The following is a 21,859-nucleotide window of genomic DNA, read 5'->3' as shown; positions in this document are numbered from 1 at the left end:
GCATTTCAGTGAGCGTGCTAAATAGCCGATGTATAAATATACATTTCCCAATATCAGGGCGATAATTTATCAGTCCAATACAAATAATATCTATAGTGTGTGTTTTTTGTGGAGATGTGTGGCATAATAATAATTCACCATCTTACATTATAGTGACTGGTAATGTTAGCTAACGTAAGTGGGAGGAAAAAGGTAACAAACTCATCTGCAATCCCACAAAAAAATTGACCAAAGTCATTTCAATAAGTAAGTGCAAGCCATTGAGCATCATGTAGACGTCTGAATGAAACTGAAGTACATCTTTTTATTAAACGTTCATCCCAAGAACAATGTGACAAAGCCTTCCTAGTGATTCTCCTGTCTGTCAGAAGCAGAGGGAAAAGTTGGGTGATGTTTCGAGTTCATGGAGGGAGCAGGTCAGGGTGGAAGGATGGATCAAGAAAACATTGCCAGGAAAAAAGTTTTTCGTTTCACATTTCCTGGTTTCTCCGCTTAACACGACCACAATCAATCTGTAACCTTAATCATGCGGTTAATATTGTGATGACAAAGCTCCCCTAAAAGTAGTAATTTGAGCCCAAAAGCACATTTCCCAAAACCTAAATGTAACCAAACGCATCGCTGTCAAATAAAACAGATTCATTTTTACAAGAGTGACTTGTAAATGTAGCTGATAGATCATCAGATCATTGATGACAAATTATGTGTCGTTCTGGAGGGCCTAGAAGAACGTATTGTTGTTTAACAGTCAGTAATTGTTTAACTGGAGCACTTGTTGGTTCTATTAGATGCACACGCTGAACACACATCTGGCATTAGCAGGTGTTACACACTGCACTGAGGCACATTCATATCTGTTGAAAACAATAAAAGGTTGGCATTGTGGACGGTGAGAGGAGAGAACCTGCAGACACACCAAACTCACACACTGTAGATGTGATCCTTTGCTGCAAATCACACAATAACCCTCCATATGATGATCCCATTCCAGTCAGTCACATTACATCTGCCAATTAATCACAGGATGTAATGACAGTGATATTTGTACTGACCTTAGATCAGATCCTAACCACTCAAAATTATCCTGGAGGCACGCCACCAATCTTCTTCTGTTCACAGCTCAGTTCCAACCTCCTCATTTCTTCAGTGATAAATTACAGAACAATCTGGGTAATTGTATTGAAATTGGATCTGGATTAGACAACGAGGCCTGAAATCATTTCTCAAAGGGAGGAATCCCAGATGCAGCAGGGGCTCAGTGCTGTTTACTGCTCTGTGTTTAAGCTGCAGTAAGATGCTCTGCTGCTGCTGTTGTTCATGTGCTTCCACCATTGTTTAATAAACCTGCTCCAAACTGAAAAACTAGCTCTCAGGACTCTTCTGTCTGATATTTAAAACTCCTTTTATCTTCTTTAGAGACATGCTCAGACTGAACTCAAATCAAATTTTAGAAGCTTTAGAATTTTAGAGGATGGATTGCACACAGTCATCAAAAAGATGCCCTGTGATTTTGAAAATGTCTTCTTATCCCAAACTGCATGAATCCACTTCATGAAAATACAATGAAAAGAGGAAAAAGGAGAGAAGCTGATGAAAATAACGGAGAGATGACAGATGGAATGGAAGTTAGGAAGTCAAACATAATTTTGCCTTGAGGAAGAGGAACCTGTCTGCTGTCTTCCTCCAGTCGGTTTCCTGTTGCCACAAGTTTTGACATTAGTCTGAATTTTCACACAAACACAAACAGCCACACTCCTAAATACACACACACACACACACACACACACACACACACACACACACACACACACACACACACACACAATGCATAGTATTGCACAAAGATACAGATCAGATTGACACAAATAAAGTTAACACAGTGTTTCCCTCACTGCAACAGGAACACATCATATTTGGCATTCCAAGTAACATTGCCACACAGTTGCACATGTAAAGCTGGCATAATGTTTAATGTTCACTATCTTAATTCAGCATTTTAGCCTGTAATTTCACAAGCTCAAGGTTATGTATATTTTACTATGGACTGCATTATTAAGGGCCAGTAACAGTACAAGCTGAAGAATGAACTGTTACAGGCCGTCTCTGACCCGACTTCAAACTTGGAAGTTGTAAGATTTGCCATGTTTTATGTTTATTTTGTAGGTAAGCCTCTTGGCTTTTGTGTCTAAATCAGATTTATATATGCCAGTGGGTGTTTTAGCTCCAAGCAGCAGATTCAACATCCAACATGTTTCTATGTTCTTCAACATGTGTTTTTCCTGCAGACCCCTGTATTCATTTACTTCTTCAGTTCATTTTTTTTCTCAGTGTCTCCATGTAAAGTTTTTCTGTGTAAACATTGTATATATTCATTTTCTTCGAATCATCAGTATTTGTATTTGTGATCTACACAGGTCCAAATGCTAACACTATCTTAGATAACCACACTAGTCAAATGTTCCCCTATTCATGGTCCACAGTATCTCCTGCTCTGTGTGTGAGGGGATTACACACTGACAGGAAAAAGCTGCATAATTAAAAGTTCTCAAATCAAGTGAAACCTAGATAAAAAGTTGAAAAGCCTTTATCATCCACTTGAGAATTACCCATGGCTGCCAGTCAGACTCTACCTCACAACACGACACAGCGATTCGTTCCATCCACTTGAGTCCGCCTGATGCTGCGCTGTGATTAAAATACCAGCTGAGATTCCATAATGTCACTGTAAACATCCGTGAAACATACACAGGCACAAACACATGAGAACACAGGCAGATACTCAATTATGCTGGAGGAAACCACACATGAGAATATTGCAAACACACATAATATATAACACCTTCATCTGAAACAAGAATTAATTCCCACACTTCCTTCCTCTCAGATTGGTTTTGTTTTTAATCAATCAATGTGATGGGGGTACCCACAGTACCACACACACACACACACACATCCACATAGTGCCACTTATTTCCTCGCTCCTATTCCCATTCCTGCCACAACACTGACACTGACGGTTCAGTGGTGGTGAGCTGCAGCTACTTTACTAGAGCAGAAGCACAGCAGGATAGAATAAATCTATACGGCAAAGATGAAGAAAATAACTTAAAGATGGAAGTCGTCAGAGAAAGTGTTTGTTTATGTGTGTGTGTGTGTGTGTGTGTGTGTGTGTGTGTGTTTGTGAGTGTGTGTGTGTCTGTGTGTGTGTCAAGTACTCTAGCAGGAGTTTTCCCACACATTTCCCTCCCACATCTTCCACCACTGCCTGATGTGGGTCCCCACTCCCACAAATGTTATACAAGCTTTTACACACACACACACACACACACACACACATAAACACAAACACACGTGCGCACTCAGAGTTGCACAACTCTAAACAGACACAGTGATACACAAAAACTGACCAAAGAACACCCCAGCCTATGTCATTTTGTTATTTAAATGAATTGATCATGTATAAAAATTTAGTATCACACTGACATGAAGCTGGGGAACTTATATGAGGCAGACAAAAACAATAAAAAAACAATAGTCAAAATTGAAGCAGCACAGACCATCTAGACGTATGTTGACTCTTACTGTCAGAGTCAAGCTTAAAAACACTTGAACTCAAGTCTGAACTCCTTTCTTTAAAGCAACATTATGTAACTCATCTGAAACCATAAAACTGACTCTTCGGCTCCCTTATTTGCAGTGTCACTGACCTCTGAGGACCGTGCCAGTGCATGAAGAATCGAAAATTTGAAAACTTTCTTCTAACAGGGATTCCCTCCACTGAAAAAGTAAATCTTTCCTACTTTCCTTCCAATCCCTAACTCTAACCCTGACTGCCACTGATGCAGTATAACTTTCATTCCTCTATTTTTCAGCACAGGAAGGTAAAATAACAACCTTAGAAGAATACTTTTACAAAAAATTGATTACAGTAGGATGTGTCCTCCACAAAGGATTTGTATTACCAGGAAAATAATTTTGAATGAAAACATGCAGGTAATTAAAGACATGCTCATGTACTGTACTCAACTTTTACTTGAGTCATAATATCATTCCGTGAGAAATTATACTCTTTGTATACTTATTTTCTTTTACTCCACTGTATTTATCTGATGGCTACAAATTAATCTGCAGACTTTCAAGAGATTACCTAATAATACTGCTGTATTTCATCAGGAATCTCATCTAACACAGTGTTGTGTTCATCTCACTCTACTTCTATAGTAACTCAATGAACTGAGAAAGCAAACAGTCATGTAAAATCAAGTTGAGTTATGTAGGCCTGACTTTCCCAAGACTAAATGTACATTACATAACGTCTCTGTGGCCACATAAGGACATCATGTTCCTGTGGAGAGTATACAACATGATGAACCAGGCCTTTCACAATGAACGTGGGCAGCAAACCATTGACTTCCTGACTACGTGTACAGTGTAGGGGATCCCTGTCAGAACTGTAAATAAATGCATGGAAATTAATGCATTTTCTTCACTTTCAAAGCGCTGTGAATCAGAGGAGCGCCCTATAGCTCCCACTGTTGTCTGCAATAGGTGATGATACAGTGTCTTTGATGTCGGGGTGTGTGACTGAGATGATTGAAGAATAATATATTCATGCCAGTGGAAAGTAACATAGTCAATGTACTTTTAAATTGTCTCTCAGTCCTGACTTCATGGAGGTGCAACACTAGTGGCTTCATTACTTCTTTAAGCAGTTTCGATGACACTTTTCATGAACTTATTTTGAAAGAGCAACAGCCGATGGCGATCAATCAATGGTGCAACTTCATTACTCACTCAATCACTGAGTAAGTCACAGACTTACTTGTTTATAGTGCTGGTCTCCAGACAAAAAATAGGAGCTAATTTGGCTAAACTTGTGGTTTGTTTACAACCTCTATGATTGTCCAACTGCTCGTCATGTTCTCAGATCTCTGCAATTGGTTGAGCACAGTGTTATCTTTGAAGCAATGGTCAGAGCTACAAAAACCCCAGTTCTAACAAACCATTAACTTTGTTGAAGCCTTTTTAGTAATTCTAGATCAGGTAAAAAATTTAAATAAATCTTGGTCAGAGATTTATCACCAGTTTTACAAAGAATGTCATGAGAGTCACATTAAATCCTGAAAGTGCACTACGGTTGAAACACACATTTTCTCTTGCTATGTAAATGTCAACATGACATCATTATGTTGGCATTTGGCCAGTACAGTAGTAAACATCCCTAAGAAATATCAGCAGGATCCATCCACTCTGCAGGGAAAAATGGCATTGACTAAGTAAAACAGAGATCCAGGGATAGTTTGGAATGTAAAGCTGTGCTTGTTGTGGAGCTAAATCAAAATCGAAATGTTGTCACCCCACTTTACAGTGCAAGGCATTAACATTATTAAGTAAAGACATAAGGACCACAGGCAGAGGAGGATTAAGGTAGTCATGGGCCCCTAGGCTATTTTTTATGTGGGGCCCCCCTTATGCATCATGCGCTCCCAGAAAAAATGTAATTTTGCACCATGTGTAACAGTGCAGGAGAATATTTGGCAAACATGATCCACACACACTCCAGTTAGCATACAGGTAGGTCAAATCGAATCGATTAGCTTGATTGGATGAGGTGACCCGTGTCTGCCCAATCAGGGCTGTTTTGTTTGTTTATTACCCCATGGACCAATAGAGGTCAATGAATTTTTCCATTATTGTACAAGTACCATAATTATACAAGTGTATTTAAATTTCTAAAAAATAATCTGACCAATTCAAGGACCCCTCCACAGGGGTGGAGCAGCAATTTTAAATGTGGGGGGTTCTGGGGTAGCACATGAGCACCGCAACCACCTTTGGCCCCTGTTTCAGTCTCCAAATCTAATGCGATGCATTTCTAGATTTTCTTCACTAGGATATGCCAATAATATTGCATTCAAAATGTACGTTATAGCACAACGCTCTTTAACCTAAGATACTATATATTCACAAGCAATCACATACCATGGTATTAAGAAATTAATGTATATGTCTTATTAAAGAACAAGTGTGAGTGAGTGAAATTGGCAAGAACACTGTGTTCCTCCCTCTTCTCTTGTGTTATCTCCCTCTCCTTCTCTCATGTTCTCCCCTTCTCCTTCTTTTGTGTTCTCCCTCTCTTCTCCTGTGTTCTCCCCCTCTTGTCTTCTCTCCAACTTCTCTCCTGTTCTCTCCCTCATCTTCTCCATGCTCTCCTTTGTCCTGACTCCTGAACTTCCCTTCCTCAGAAACATCCTACATAAAGAACTCAGCGTTAATATTCCTGAACATGTAAACTTAGAACAAACAGCCTTGATTTTGATTAGGAAACATTCAATTCTTTTGTTGTTCTTTTATCTGCTTTTTATTAATTATTTTACATATATTTTGTTGTTCTAATCTGTTTTAACTAACTTTCATCCTAGCCTTTATTGTACTCTATATTATTTTATTCCTCTTATTATTTAAGATTTTAATAGTTTTATTGCATTTCATTGTCTTCATTTCTATTCTTTTCTAGTTTCTGAGAGCAGTAACAGGGATGAGTTGATGTAGGAGATTTTCTTCATTGAAAAGAAGGTTTTAAGCTCCAACAAATAGCTTTAAGTTACGTAAATGAACACCTACATGGCATCAATGCAAGAATATGAATGTACTACCATAAATTGAACTAGTGCATTTATGGATTGAAAGCTAGCTTTCTGTTTCCCTCCTGTCACATAACTCCAATTAAATGACAACTTGACTTGAAAAAGAAGTCAATCTTCTGCTGCCTCTTCCTGTTTGGCATTCCTAACAAAAAGAATAATGATAATGTTGAATAATATCAAAATCAGTGGATGTCTCTAGAAAACTATCTGTCAGTTACCATTAACTTTACCTGGCTTGCATTAACTTTGTTTGCCACCTGGCTTGCTTAATATTAGCGGACATGCCACAAAGCAAGACATAGTTTAGTTATTTACAGACAAAATTCTACATTATTAAGTAGTTAAATAACCGTTTCATACCTCTGCTCTGTTCGCTGTCTGCGGCAGCGAGTGATGGCAGCTCCGTGTTAGCATGTACATGTTTACTTTCCCGGGGGGCGGGACTAGTGGGTTTGGTCAAATGGCTGTGACTGGCTTGATGGCTGTCAATCAATCTAACTTGGCCAATGGGTTTTCATGTATGGGGGACTGAGGTGCGCTCCATTTTAGTACACTGGTACACCGCGAGGGCGGGCAAACGGTTTAATACCTTAGGAGAAAGTCGGGGGGATGAAATCACCTTGTTTTAAAAGTCCCCCACGGCTGTGACGCCATGGCCCCTCCACACGTGGGGCCCCTAGGCTGCAGCCTAGGGAAGCCTGTGCATTAATCCGCGTCTGACCACAGGTCACAGAAGTCTAAATGTTTACGCGACTCAGCATGTGCAATCAGTAATCTCTTTTGTTAGTAATTTGACCCCCACTAGTCAAAACACACTTCTAAAATACAGCTGAGAAATGTAAGATCCTTTTCACTCATGATTAAAATTATAAACCAACATAAAAATGATGATTATAAATATAAACCATCAAGTTCTGAACTGACACAAATACTACCAAGACTGACAAACAGTATAATTTGTAACATTTTCATGTTGGAACTTTAAACAGCGATCTTAACAAAATACCCTGTCAAGCTCAAGCTTGATGGAAAATGTGGGCTGATGCGACAGCTCTATTGGCTGAATGATAAGGTTAATGTTGATCAGCCAAATTCTGCATGACTGATGTGTTTTGTAATTGATCTAGGAGGTAAAATGGAGGGAAAGTACAAACCAGCGGCGCTAAAGCGCAAGGAGTGAGAAAATTTAGAAAAGTTTAGCAGCCTCTTGTGTTCTTAAATTTTTCTTCTTCTAGCCTGAAAGTGGCTAGCTAGAGGAGGATGAAGTTTTAAAAAGGGAATGTAAAGTTCATCAAGCAGTTCAGATGATTGACAAAAAAGGACTCCACTAAATTTATGTTACAGCAGCCTGAACAGAGACAAAAATTGGTGTGGTAGGCCAAGGCTCCATAAGCTTGCTCTGAGGCGTCTGCGAAGATGTGTACTTCACATGTGGCATCCTCTAGGCTGGCACGTGGGAAGGTAAGGAGAGGTAGGGTCTCAAGTTCAGCCTCCCAGCTGGACCAGACTTGCAGGAGTTCTGAGGGTATATTTGAGCTGTCCCAACTGTGCTGCTTATCCCACAGCTGCCGGACAATGAGCTTTGCTCGAGTGGTGAATGTTAACAGGTAACCCAAGGGGTCATTTTGAGAGGCTAGGACTCAATAAATGTTCCTCAGTGTTGTTGTGTCATAGACCACAGGACTGTGTTTGTGGACCAAGGAGTCTGTCTCCCGATTCCAGCTGAAGCCAGGTGTCCATTTGAGAGGTTTTGACTTATCTTGTGCTCGCCACAGGTCCAAGCTTTCTGATCTGGCTTCTTGAGGCAAGTGGCTCAGGACACTGGTATCATTGCAAGCCCAGTGATGTAGCTCAAAGCTGGCTGAGGCTAGAAGATCTCCGAGCCAATCCACCAACAGCTTGACTTTCTCTGGGGTATGCTCACTCTGCAGGCAGTTGTCGGCATAGAAGCACTTCTCAACAGAGAATCTCACAAGGTCGTCACGCTGGCTGTGGTCGACAACATGGCACTGCAGTATGTACGTCACGCAGCAGGGGCTGCAGGTTGTCCTAAAAGGCAGGACCTTCCATTCAAATGTCCTTGGGGCCTCATCCACCCTTAAGGCGCACCATAGGAACCTTAGCAGGGGACAATCATCAGAGAGGGGAAACATCCCCTTTATGTCTCCACAAACTGCTACGGGATGTTCACGCAACCTCACCAGGGGCAAAATGTATAAAACTCTGTTTATATTCAGGTGTAGAAATCTGGAAACATGCATATGCAATCTTTTTGTCAGATTTATAAAACCCCACTTACATCTCTTCACATGTGTCTTTTCCTCATATACCTCAATCATCCTAAAATCTTACGCACAAGCACGAGCTGTCTGGCTGTCTCCCAACAATTTACTATAAATGGCTCTAAACATGCCCCCAAAAACCTGGTTTATATATAAAGGGCCAGAATTTAGTTTCGTGTTGTGGAGAAATGTATGAAGCGAAGAAGCAGTTGAAGAACAGCAAGCGTAATTTTATGGACCGTGAACTTGAAGTAATGACTGATCAAACTGACCAAAAGAGTATTATTTGGGGGCTTCAGTTCAGTCAGTCAGAAATGAAGCAAGTGAGATGGCAAAAAGTGACAGAAGCAGTGAATACCACGAATTCAGAGTCATACTTTGGGGGAGTAAAAAAAAACTGGTCTGATTTCAAGTGAGAGGCCGAGAGATGCATCTCTGCACACAGTGAGAGTGTGCAAGATACTGTAAGATGAGAGGGGATCCCTGCGTTCTCTCCACTTGATGAGCGGTTATCATCATGGGCCAGATCATCAGTATGGTCCTTGAAAACTTGCTCTAGCCTAAATTATGCATTGGCAATGTCTTCTCGCAACACCAAAGCAACTATTGTATCATGTGGCATGGCCATTTTGCATGGCTACAGCCCTTAAATAGTGCCAGTTACATTTGAAGATATTCTTCCTCCCCAATTATACAGGAAAAAACAAGGATAACAACTTGTGCATCACTGTGTGATCATAGTGAAGGTTTTTTAAACTAAAGATGTAATCCTAACACAATTTAGTGAAAAAACAGCTCATGGTATTAAAGATGTGTACCAGTGCGCACATTCTAACCCTCTGTGAATCTTTATACATTTGGAAATCTGCATGGAAAGTGGCGCGCCCGTGGATTTTTATACATTTGGAAACCTGCGTGTGTACACATGGTTTATACATTTGGCCCCAGGACTACTAACAAGGAGGCATCAAGAGTAGGGCCAGGTAACAGGTACTGGTTAAGAGTCTGCTTGAGGTGTTAATGAGAGTAGTTAAAGACAAGGCCGGTAAGGTATGGTATCCTCTTGCCAGAGCCTTTTTTAACATGCTTGTATAGATCATCCAGCAGCGGTGGATCTGAGGTGAACAAACACTGTGTAGAGTGAGCTGGCTGCACCTTGTGGTGGATGGGGCCTTGAAGTGTCCTTGAAGTCTGGTGGGGGCTGTGGCTGGGCTACCAAGTCTGATTGGCTCAATGTTGTTGAGAGATGAGATGAGATGGGGTTGGTTAGATATAAGGAGGGAGGGCTTGGCTTTGCTTAGAGCAGGTATGGGAATGCTGCGAAGGTAGTTGAACTTCTTCTGAAGGTGGTCAACAGAGTAGGTATGCTAGCCCAGGCTGAGGCGTCTAGCTCTAAAGGCACCATTGATCCTATAGCTGGTCTGAGGGCTGGCAGCTGGGGAGACAGGGAAAGACACTGTGTGGCTGTGGAGTACCTGGATATCCAGACTGACTGTATGGAGAGGGAGATCTTCAGGAGTGCCTTTCATACCCAGAAACTCAGCTGCTGATGGTAACAGCATAGTCCTCACAGAACAATCGTCGAGGATGGCGAAGGTGTCAAGGGTCTGCTCTCCATAATGCACAAGCACAGGAACGACCTTCGACATGATTCCTATTCCCAGCTCCGGGTCGCTCGAGGTAGAGGGAGTGAGAGGCAGAGGTGGTTAAGCAGCTCTCTTCCTTGACTGCAACATCTCTATTATCCTTCTCTGACCTCGTTTATCTTGTGGAGAGCCAAGAGGGTTTTTTTTCCCTGACAGAGATTGCAGGGCTTCTTCAACGTACACTGGGCTGCTTGATGATTTCGTGCACAACGCCAGGACCATTTATTCACCTGGATCCACTCTTTCAGCTGGTCTGTAGAGAATTTAGCAACATCACTGCACTGACTGAGGTAATGTTAGATGCTTCTGCAGTAGGGGCAGTAGCACTTGCTCTGGACTTTCTTCTTCGATGAACTCTCTTTGTGTGGTAGGGTGGAAGTTTCAGAAGGCTCTCTGGCACCATGTAAGACTCTCACTGTTTGTTTTCCAGGACGACTATCGCTCTGCGCTCTGCCTTTCTGAGACTTCCAGTTGCTTGATTGTCGAAGCCCTGACACCATGACTCATAGCGGAGCCAATAATAAACCTGATAAATCATATAGGGTATGGGTAGCTCCAGGCTGCTTGAACTGGTGGTGGCTGAAGTTGGGCCACGTGTGAACCACAGTTCAGTTTGATTTTTCTGCAACAGGCCTACTACTGACTGTATCTGGAGGAAGAACTTCTGGAACACCTTGACTTCAGGGGCATCTAGGACACTGGCTATGTTCCTTGAAGCAAATTGGTGGGGTTGGCCAATGGTGTGCCATGGTGTCTGTATAAGGGGTTAGTAAATTTAGGTAGTCATCAGCTATTTGTTTAGCTTCCCCCAGCTTTAGATGGTCCACAAGTATTTGATACTTGAACAGTTCTGAAGCTTTGGGTGGGAGTAAGTTCTCTAAAGCGATGCCCAGCCTTGCAAAGTCACTAGGGTCAGGGCATTCTCTAGTTCTTCTCAGAACTATTGAATAGTTCTGAGTTATGGAAGTGGGAATCCATGTATAGCCCTCTCTGGTATGAGGGTGTGTGTTCAGGTAGGACATCACGATCCCAATCTCTCCTCTGGATGCAGCTTGAGGCTAGCCGAGGAATCCCATGATGAGCAGCATCTCTGGATGAAACACTTTACCCTCTGAGATAGGAGATAGTTGGCTCCACTGTGACAGGTCACCTTGACAATATCCCATATACCCCACTTCATAATCCTGAAATCTAGCAGGTCGACCTCACACCAGGGTACATCTCTTCATCCACATCCATTCTGAATACTGTTATCTAGCTCAAAGGACCTGTGTTTGTGAGGTAATTAATCAGGGCTAGCTTGTATAGGGTTTAACAGTTAACAGGGTGGTGTATCAGTCAGGACACAGGAATAGAGATGAGGAGATGTAATTTCTTCTTTGAACCAAAGTGTGGTCCAGCCAGATTTATTTTCGCTCGGTATTGTCAGCAGTCTATAACAATAACAAATAAATTACCATTAGGAACTGCAAATACACAGTTACAACATATAACTACTGCCAAACATAAATAAAATGCTTAGATATATACCATATCAAACCCACCACATGTAATTTAAAGACAAATGAATTTACATTGCAACAATTATTTTAACCAAAATACAAATGAAATATAATTACAATCATGAGTTGAAAGAGCTGACTTCACCTATTAACCAGGTTACAAAAACAATGGGGACCACATTGTGGCTAGATGCGAGAATCACTTAATGGCATCCACGGACATCTCCTCCCATCTGGAGATGTTATTAGTTCTTCTCAGCAGTGTAAACAAACCCACTTCAACTCAAACTTATGATGGATTGCAATTACCAAAGCAGTTAGCTTAAACTTTCATGAATAAGTTACAGCATTAGCAACGGTGCTAAAGTGGAATTAGCTCTCATCATGACAGACTCATTAGCATATGTCATCGCCTTATTAACAATTAACATCAGAGCAACAGGCACCTACATTTGGTCATTAACTTTATACTGGAAACATCACACACAGGATCACACAGGAGGAATAAGGATGGCAATCATCAACAGGTAACAGGTAAGTGAAGCTAAACTGTAATGTGGTGCACACAGTACTGCAGCACTCCCTACTGTCACATTCTTGCTATGAAATACATTTATATAATAAAGTAATATTATTGACTTGCCATGAAAACTATTTGTTTAATGCTGCCTTTTAGCCATGTTACAACCTCACGCTGCTACAACTAACAACTTGTTTTCTGTATTGAAAAACTTAAAGTGGTTTGTGATGGCAGACACTTGTAGGTCATATCCCTGAAAATATCACACATAGATATTTTTACATAGGTAACAAAAAGTCTGAGAAGAAAAGTGGGAAGTAAAAATTGTTGCAATTGTGGTGACTTCAAAGGCCTTTGGCATATGTAGGCTACCATATACTTAAATTTATCCTCCAGTCAGGTTTTCTCTTTCTGACTAACAGTCGATGCTCTCTCTTAAACAGGAAATGGAGGCGTGGTTAATAGTATCACATTACCATCACAACCAGACTGCCATCCTAACAAGGTCAACATCACTAGCATGGATATCGTGAGCATGGAAAAGCAGTAGTATGAATATTAGCAGGGACAGTGATAGCTGTGTATTGAGGAGATGCAGAGTTTATTCATGGTCAACTGTCACCTGTACTGTACATTTACTGCCACTGGACAACTTCTCTGCGAAACAGTATTTTAAGATAGGGTTAGTGTTAGGGTTAGGTTTTACATTAAAATGTGTTTTGATGACATTTTTATTGAGAAATATGGACTTTATTTTCAAAATCCTCGCTCAGTGAATGTATGTGGTCTTTAGTTTGTTAGTTTTTATGAAGATTATTGCAGGTTTCGCCAGAAAATTGTGGGGCTGTTACAATATCATTGCTATGGTGGTTGCTATAGACGATGCTACGGCAGAAACCACGACTTGCATGTTGTTTGTATCGTTTTTTGCTTTGTGTAGTAATCTGGGCTGTTATATTATTTGTGTTCTTTTATGTAGCTGTTTGATGGTGTTCTTTCAATAAAAAACGCCAATTTTACAGCGCCACACAGATGACGTATTTTTACTTCTTCTGTGGATTTCCGACGGCTAGCATAACCCAGACGTTAATTGCCATTGTTTCATTCATTTATTTATTTCAAACCTTACCCACCACTGTGTGAGAGAGAAATGGGCACTGGGTCAATTTATATATATATTTATAATTTCATCAGTACAGTAAATGTTTCGCGTCAGTCCTGTGGGTGGACCGGAGGACCCGCTACCCGGAAGTATGCTCCTTACTGTCGAGTTAAATGATATCTAAACATTTCTCAACACAAAAACACCAAAGTGTTCTTGATCAATCAACAATACGAATACGTTAATGATGAACCTGCAATAATCTTCGTAAAAACTAACAAACTAAAGACCACATAAAGTCACTGAGTGAGGATTATGAAAATAAAGTGCATATTTCTCGATAACAATGTCATTAAAACACATTTTAATGTAATACCTATCTTAAAATATTGCATTTTCCACTGGAAATAAAAGGAATGGCAGCCATGTTTTTTGTTCTCGCAGCCAGAAAGTTGATGGTCACGTGACGTGGACGCAGGCAATAGAAAAGAACAGGCCAAAAACAAAGGTAGACATCTCATAATTTATTAGATTATTACATTAGATTCAACTTTATTGTCATTGTGCACAGCACAAGTACAGAGACAACAAAATGCAGTTAGCGTCTAACCAGAAGTGCAAAAAGCAGAGTATGTACAGTATAAATAGTGCAAGACAGATATTACAGTATGTACAGTATATAAATAAGTAGGGTGTAAGTAGGTCTAGGTACAGTATGTACAGTATATAAATATTACTGGCATTACTAAATGAAGATACAGTTTGTACAGTAAATAAGTGTTATTGGCAGTACTAAAGGTGGGGTATAGATGAAGTGAAAAATAGTCGAAGTGAAAAATAGTCAAAAGTAGTGCAGTGTAATGCAGTGTAGTGCAGTGTCCGGGTGGGGTGGGGGGGATCAGTCACTGGGGGGAGGAGGGTGAACAGTCTGTGGTTGGGGTGGGAACAGTCCTTGACGATGACCGGTGATGCGTTGGGCAGTTTTCACCACCCTCTGCAGTGCTTTCCGGTCAGAGGCAGAGCAGTTGCCATACCATACTGTGACACAGTTGGTAAAGATGCTCTCGATGGTGCAGCGGTAGAAGTTCACCAGAATCTGAGGAAACAGATGGACCTTCTTTAGTCTTCAGGGTCTTAGGGACGCTGGTGAGCCTTCTTGATCAGGGTGGAGGTGTTGACAGACCTGCCAACATGTACGCATTTTTCATACTCGGCACGCATTTTGACCCTTAAGTACGCTTGTACGAATTGCTGCTCTCCAGGTACGCATTTTGTTGCATCTCGCAGTTCGCCGGTTTCAGTTTCTAAGCAAGTTCAATCTATGAAGTTGATTTTGCCGCTGAGCCAGAACAATCTGCGTGTAAGTGGAGTGAAAAGCTTTTGGCCAATCAGAGCGCTACATTTTAACACGCTCGCCCACCTGCCCCTCCTAGCCAAATGCTTCGCACGTTCAATTCAATTCAGTGCCTCAAGCAAGCCAGGGTGGCAGGGTAACCGATCCCTCTTCGCCCGCTTGCTGTCACAGCTAATCGCCTGCATCCCTATAGATCTCAGCCAATGCAAACAGCATTGAAAAGGTAAAATTAAGACGTTGAGTTTACCCGACGGTGTTGTTAACCACTCGTCAAATTTACTGTGTGTGTGTTGCAAATAGTAGTGTAGCGCCAGTTAAAATTAATGAAGCTTTTACTGGTGGTGGTCTGAAGTATTTTATTCCTCGAAGCAATTCTTTAAGACCAACAACAACAACAACAACAACAACGTAAGAGCTAAAATAAAAACAAATAAAAAGCCATTAGTCCATACATCTATAATTAGCTTGTGGCATTTAGCTTTACTTTACATAAAACAAACTTAAATTTCAACACAAACATAAATGTACCATAAGCCTTTACCTTGTTGCCACTTTCAACCGGGCTGATAAATCACTCTTGTAGTTTAGTTCAACACCGTAGTTATTTTCCTTTATCCGTGAATTTCCTTAAATCCATGTGCTTGTTTACCTTCCTCAATCAATTTACCATTTGCTCCTTTTCCGTTTACCAAACCCTTTCAAAATAAAATACGTCCGTTTAACAGGAAGTGTCAAAATACTGTACTCAGTATATTGTACTCATAAAATTTCTTCAAGGTTGGCACGCTCAACCTCCATCCCGTTGATATGGATGGGGGTGTGTGTGCCACCATTTGTCTTTCTGTAGTCCACAATGAGCTCTTTGGTCTTCTTGGTGTTGAGAGCCAAGTTATTGCTGGCGCACCACGCTGTTAGGTGCTGGACCTCCTCCCTGTAGGCCAACTCATCATTATTGCTGATGAGACCAGTCACCGTTGTGTCGTCTGCAAACTTAACGATGGTGTTTGAACCATGTGCAGGTGTGCAGTCGTAGGTGAAGAGGGAGTAAAGGAGGGGGCTCAGCACACATCCTTGTGGAATGCCTGTGCTCAGGGTGAGGGTTAAGGAGGTGTGGTTATCTAACCTAACAGACTGTGGTCTGTTGGTTAGGAAGTCCAGGATCCAGTTGCAGAGGGAGGTATTGATGCCCAGGTCACTGAGTTTGGTGATCAGTTTGGAGGGGATGATGGTGTTGAATGCTGAACTGAAGTCGATGAACAGCATTCTCACATAGGTGTTACAGCTGTCAAGGTGGGAGAGGGCTGAGTGAAGTACCGTGGAGATGGCATCTTTCATACTCCTGTTCTGGCGGTAAGCGAATTGGAAGGGGTCCAGTGTGGATGGTAAACTGGTTTTGAGGTGAGCCAGGACCAGCCTCTCGGAGCACTTTGTGATGATGGGGGTGAGTGCAACTGGGCGGAAGTCATTAAGGCTTGCTGCAGTGGAGTGTTTTGGGCTAGTGACAGGTTGAATATGTCAGTCCAGACCTCAGTCAGCTGCACAGCACAGGCCCTGAGGACACATCCGGGGACACCATCAGGACCAGCAGCCTTCCGTGCATTAACCCTGCTCAGTGCCGCATGCACGTCGGTGGGAGAGAGTGTGAGGGGCTGGTGGTCTGCAGGGAGCACAGCCTTGATGGCCACCTCCTTGTTGTCCCTGTCAAAGCGGCCATAAAAGTGGTTAAGCTCATTAGGTAAGGAGGCGTCACTGGATGGAGAGGAGGTGTTGGTGGGTTTGTAGCCTGTGATGTCCTGGATGCCTTCCTACATGCATCGGGGGTCAGAGTTGATCTTGAAGTGTTCCTCGATCCTTAGCTTGTGGCTGTGCTTGGCCTTTTTGATGTCCTTCTTCAGGTTAGCCCTGGATGAGCTATAGGCCCGAGCACCACCTGACCCGGTGTCACGTGCTTTTAGCAGGAGTTGGACCTCTCTGTTCATCCAACGCTTCTGATTAGGGAATGTGGTGATCTGTTTGAGGGTGGCAACACTGTTGATGTTGGAGTTGATACAGTCCAGAATGGAGGAGGCATATAGGTTTAGGCATTTAAGAGGCGTTATTGTGAAACTACTACATTTTGCCCTGTGGACCAATGTAGCTATTACACATTTTCATGTGAGACTGGGTTGGTTTTAAAGTTAAAGACTTCTCAGGTCCTAAGGCGTAAGTGAACAAATACTTTGTTCATAAAAAATAAAAAAAACATTAAAAGTTCCTTCCATCATGCTGATTTGAGGACAAATAGAATGATGGCAGATCAGAATGACCTTATAAATAAAATGATCTATATGAATAAAACATAAATGGACAGGTCAACAAAGTCAATTAATTATATTCAAGATTCTATGACATCTGAGAGCTTTAAGCACAGAGAATAAGGATGCGGTTGACATTAAGAGCAATAATGTCATGGTCAGTCTCAGGAACTAAACCCAGGATCTAAACATCAGGACAAGAACTCTAAAGATTGGGCAAATAAGTGTTTAAAAAAAACATCATTTAATTAGTGGTGGGACTCGATTAAAGAAATTTATCTAATTAATTAGAGGCTTTGTAATTAATTAATCTCAATTAATCGCATATCAATATTTGACACGAGAATCAACATTTTTCAATTTAAATGGATTTTGGTATATGACTGAATCAATGAATAGACACATAGATGAGCTTAAACAACAAAATTGTGTTTATTTTCATCACTGAGTTAACATAAAGTGCAATATGAATAAAGATTATGATTGCATTGTTCACAAGGCACAAACTTAATTCAAGTTAGCTTTATTCTAGCTTTTTCAGGACTTTTTGTAAACTTTTTATGTCTTAAACCCATTTTTTTTGTTTTTTTAAAATAAAAAAGAGCACTTAGTACAGAACATTCCAGAAAAGTGGAAACCTAACATTGCAAAATAGTTAGAATAATATCCTTGGCATAAAATAAACAGTCCAACAGTTAAACATAAAGTGCCCTTTCTACCATAAATGGTTTTGAAAAACAACAAAGAAACAAAAATGATCCATCAACTGATGACAGTCCCTCCTATTCTGCCATTGTCCTGAGCAAAAAATCTTTGCAACATAGGCCATAACAGTTTGATTAACATCTCAGTGTGAATTAACAGTAACAACCAACCCATTAGCCTGGCATCACAATACTTCTCCTCCTATTTCTCCCTCTCTTTCAGCCAGTTGCTGAGACAAACAAGAATGTTGACATTTTCAGAGCTGAGGGCTGCCCTCTTCTTTTGAACTATGTTACCTGCAAGTGAGAAAAGTCTCTCACAAGGGACAGACGTGGCAGGGCTAGCCAGATACTTGCGGGCCAGGACAGACAGTTGTGGATGGGCCCCTGCACGAGTTGACCACCACTGCAGTGGGCAGTCTGTCTCGCTGATGGTGGGTAGCAGTGCCTCAAGGCTGGTCCACACCCCTTCTCGCTCTCCTTTGAGTAGACACTTTAAGTCCTTGAAGCGTGGGTCAAGTACTGTAGCCAACTTGAGCCATTCATGGTTGAGTGTTGCTTGACGTTGGGATAGATCCTTTGAGATGGCAGCCTTGAACCTCACCGTGTAGGCTGGGTCCTCATCAGAGACCTCCATGGTGCTGTCCAGGTGGCGGAGAGCAGGTAACACCACAGAACATGAGACATAAGTCTCACCTCCAAGAAGCTCAGTCACATATCTGCAGTGGATAGTTAAAGAAAGGATTATTTTTTATTACTGTACAAATTCTATTAAATAAAATGATTTTTTCCTTTTTTTAAATCTTAATCTTAAAAACAATAGTCAATTCAAAAAGCTTTTAAAAGGAAAAGATGCCAACTAGTGAAACATCATATTAAACAGTTCATGGTGTAGGTGGGTTTTTACCTGCATGGTTCAAGAATGGTCGCAAGCCTCTGTAGTTTGTCCCACTCCGTTGTAGTCAGCATGGTTAGCTTGTGCTTCTGCTTGCAAAGAGTAGCCTTCACAGCCTCTTGGTTCTTCAGGAGACGAGAGATCATATAGAGCGTCGAATTCCACCTTGTGGAAACGTCCTGTATAAGTGGCTCTCTTTTTTGCCCAAGTGCTGTTTGCTCCTGGTGTAGTTCCTCTGTATTAGCAGGGCTGTGTTTAAAATGACCCACTATTTTGCGACATTTTGCCAGCGTATCATCAAACCAGCTGTCACTAAGGCAAACAGTGATGGTTCTTTGCAAAATGTGAGCAACACATGGCATATGCACAAATGGGAGCTGTCTAGCTGCAGCGATCATGGTTTGGGCGCTCTCTGTTCCAATTGTGGTGACCTTTTGTTGAACTCCCCAGGCTTCTGCCACAGAGAGAAACTGCTCCGCGCAGTTTTCAGCATAGTGCCTGGTGGTCGTCTTCTGCACGGTTAGGGCGAAAGACTTAAGATGCCATTCCCTGTCAGTGACGTCACTAATGTGTGCAGTCACACTGACGTAATTTGTATTGCTTACCGAGGTCCAATGATCCCCAGTCACAGCAACACATTCGGCTTTCTCCAATAAATCTACTTTCGCTTGCTTTTCAGTGTCACAAAGCTGATGAATTTTGTTTGAAATTGTCTTTCTGCATGGCAGTTCATAAGTTGGGTCAGACGACGCTATCTGTAGCACCGCTTCTAGCCCCTGATCTTCTACCACCAAGAGTGGCCGACAGTCCACTGCAATCCACTTCGCCAGTGCGTTTGTTAATTTGTCAGTCGTGGACTTACTCATTTTGGCTCTGAACCCTGTCATCTTGTCGAGTGTGGATTGGCGACACTGCCTGCTCGAACTAGGAGCGTTGTCTGTGCTAGCTGCAACATGTTTGGCATTGAGGTGGTAGCGGAGGCTGGAAGTGCTCTGGTGATAGGCAAATTCTTTCTTGCACAATTTGCACACAACTGTGCTTTTATCCAGGTTTCCACCCGGTAGTTTTTTAAAACTAAAACTATTTCCGCCCACCGAACGCAGCAACGACTTCTCATCGGTTTCCATTTCTCGTGTTGTGTCCTGTGCATCAGTATTATGGGTTTGCTGGGAACTCGTGCAACGAGCAACGTTCCGCGTTGTTTGGAGTGCAAAAATAAATTGCGATTAAATGCGTTATTTTTTTTGTCACGTTTTTTTTTCTGTAATTAATTGATTGTAATTAACGCGATAAAGTCCCAGCCCTACATTTAATAATAATTTAATGTTTGAGACATTTTTTTTTTTTTTTTTGAGAAAAACTTTGTCCACTGAATGAGTGTTGACTAAATGTCAATAACAATTAAATTCCATTGATTCAGAACAATAATCTTTAGACAATCATCTAAAACCTGAATTTACATGTGGTGACAACATTTTTTAATGTTTAATGCCACATCGTACAATACTTTCTTTCTGCAATATCAGTGCATGTCAACTATGAAATTATTAAGGACTCACACATTGACTGTGAGACTATTGAGCACCTTCACATGGTCACACTAATCCTCATATGTCACACGATGAGAATCATAAATTGCCCCTTTTTTCCCCTCTAATATATTTTCTCACTTGCTGCTTGCCGTACTTTGGGGCCCTATTCTGCCTCGGATTGGCTTACCCAGATATTAACCCTAACCAATTATTAGTCCCCATGCCTAAATCTAACCAACCCAACAAAAGCTAACGAGTACCAACCAATCAGAGGCAGAGTAGGGCAGGTCATGCCGTCACATCTCAGGAGCAGAAAACAAACTTTAGCGCAACAGGCTGCAAACATTCAAGAAATATTGTGAGCCGAATAATGAACATCTTTCAACTGAAGCGTAAGGTCAAACGGCAGGTAACCATCTCATTTTGATATGAATTATGTTATTTTTTATATATTAATAAAATGTGTTCTTAAATAGTCACCACAATTAACAGACCACGGAAAAAAATGGATTTGGACAATAATTTCTTCTGTAACATAAATTATTATAGCTGCTACTACACAGAGGAACAGTATAATCGAACCATTAAGACAGATAATCCACTTCAACTGCAGAAGCCTGTATGCAAACTACAGCATCAAGGAATACTTACGTCAGTTTATACAAACTTTCCACATAACTGCCATATCTGAAACTTGGATCAACCCTGATAAAGAAACTAACATTTATATAAATATAAAAATAAGAGTGGAGGAGGAGTGGCTACAAATGTACACAGAAACCTGAATGCTGTAGTGTTAGAATGTAAGACAACTGTGGTGAACAACTCATTAGAGACTATAACAACTGAAATCTGCATAGAGAAAAACAAAAATATAATAATTAGTTGTGTATATCTAGGGCACCAGGGTCTAGTATTGAATCTTTTAGGGACTGGGTAGAGGAAATGTACTTTATTTAGATTTAACAGATCAATATTGAAATCCCCACAAATGAAAACAAAAACTAAGTGCTCAAGTGCAAAGGATTGCACATGAGCAGGTATCTAAAGTAGAACTTCTGCTTTCTTCTGATAAACACCTACAACTATTTGTGTTTGTACAGTATATTGACCAGGCACGTAACTTGGACACACAAGTGCCCTAATCAGAATCACATTTCCTGCCAAATAGTTCACAATTTGTATTTGTGTTTTGGTGCATAACTATAGACACAGTAAGTAGAAAATGTAAAGAAAGATAAAGGGCTGGTACTTCAAGTCAAATGCATGAAAGATAAAATGAAAAAAAATTTAGTATAAACTGGGGAATCCGTACAGTTTTGTCCAGTAATGTATAAAGTATTCCCCATTAGAAGTGTATATGTTCACAGTATGCTGAGGA

General features: G+C 41.1%; 1 protein-coding gene across 1 annotated transcript in view; it reads right to left on the bottom strand.

The window, feature by feature from the left end:
* LOC140997979 (copine-9-like) overlaps window positions 1-21,859 on the bottom strand; it is a 325,346-nt gene that overhangs the window by 90,503 nt on the left and 212,984 nt on the right. The window lies entirely within an intron of this gene.

Source organism: Pagrus major, chromosome 6, assembly GCF_040436345.1.
Source record: "Pagrus major chromosome 6, Pma_NU_1.0".
NCBI classification, from domain to species: domain Eukaryota; kingdom Metazoa; phylum Chordata; class Actinopteri; order Spariformes; family Sparidae; genus Pagrus; species Pagrus major.
This window is presented reverse-complemented; position numbering and strand designations above follow the sequence as displayed.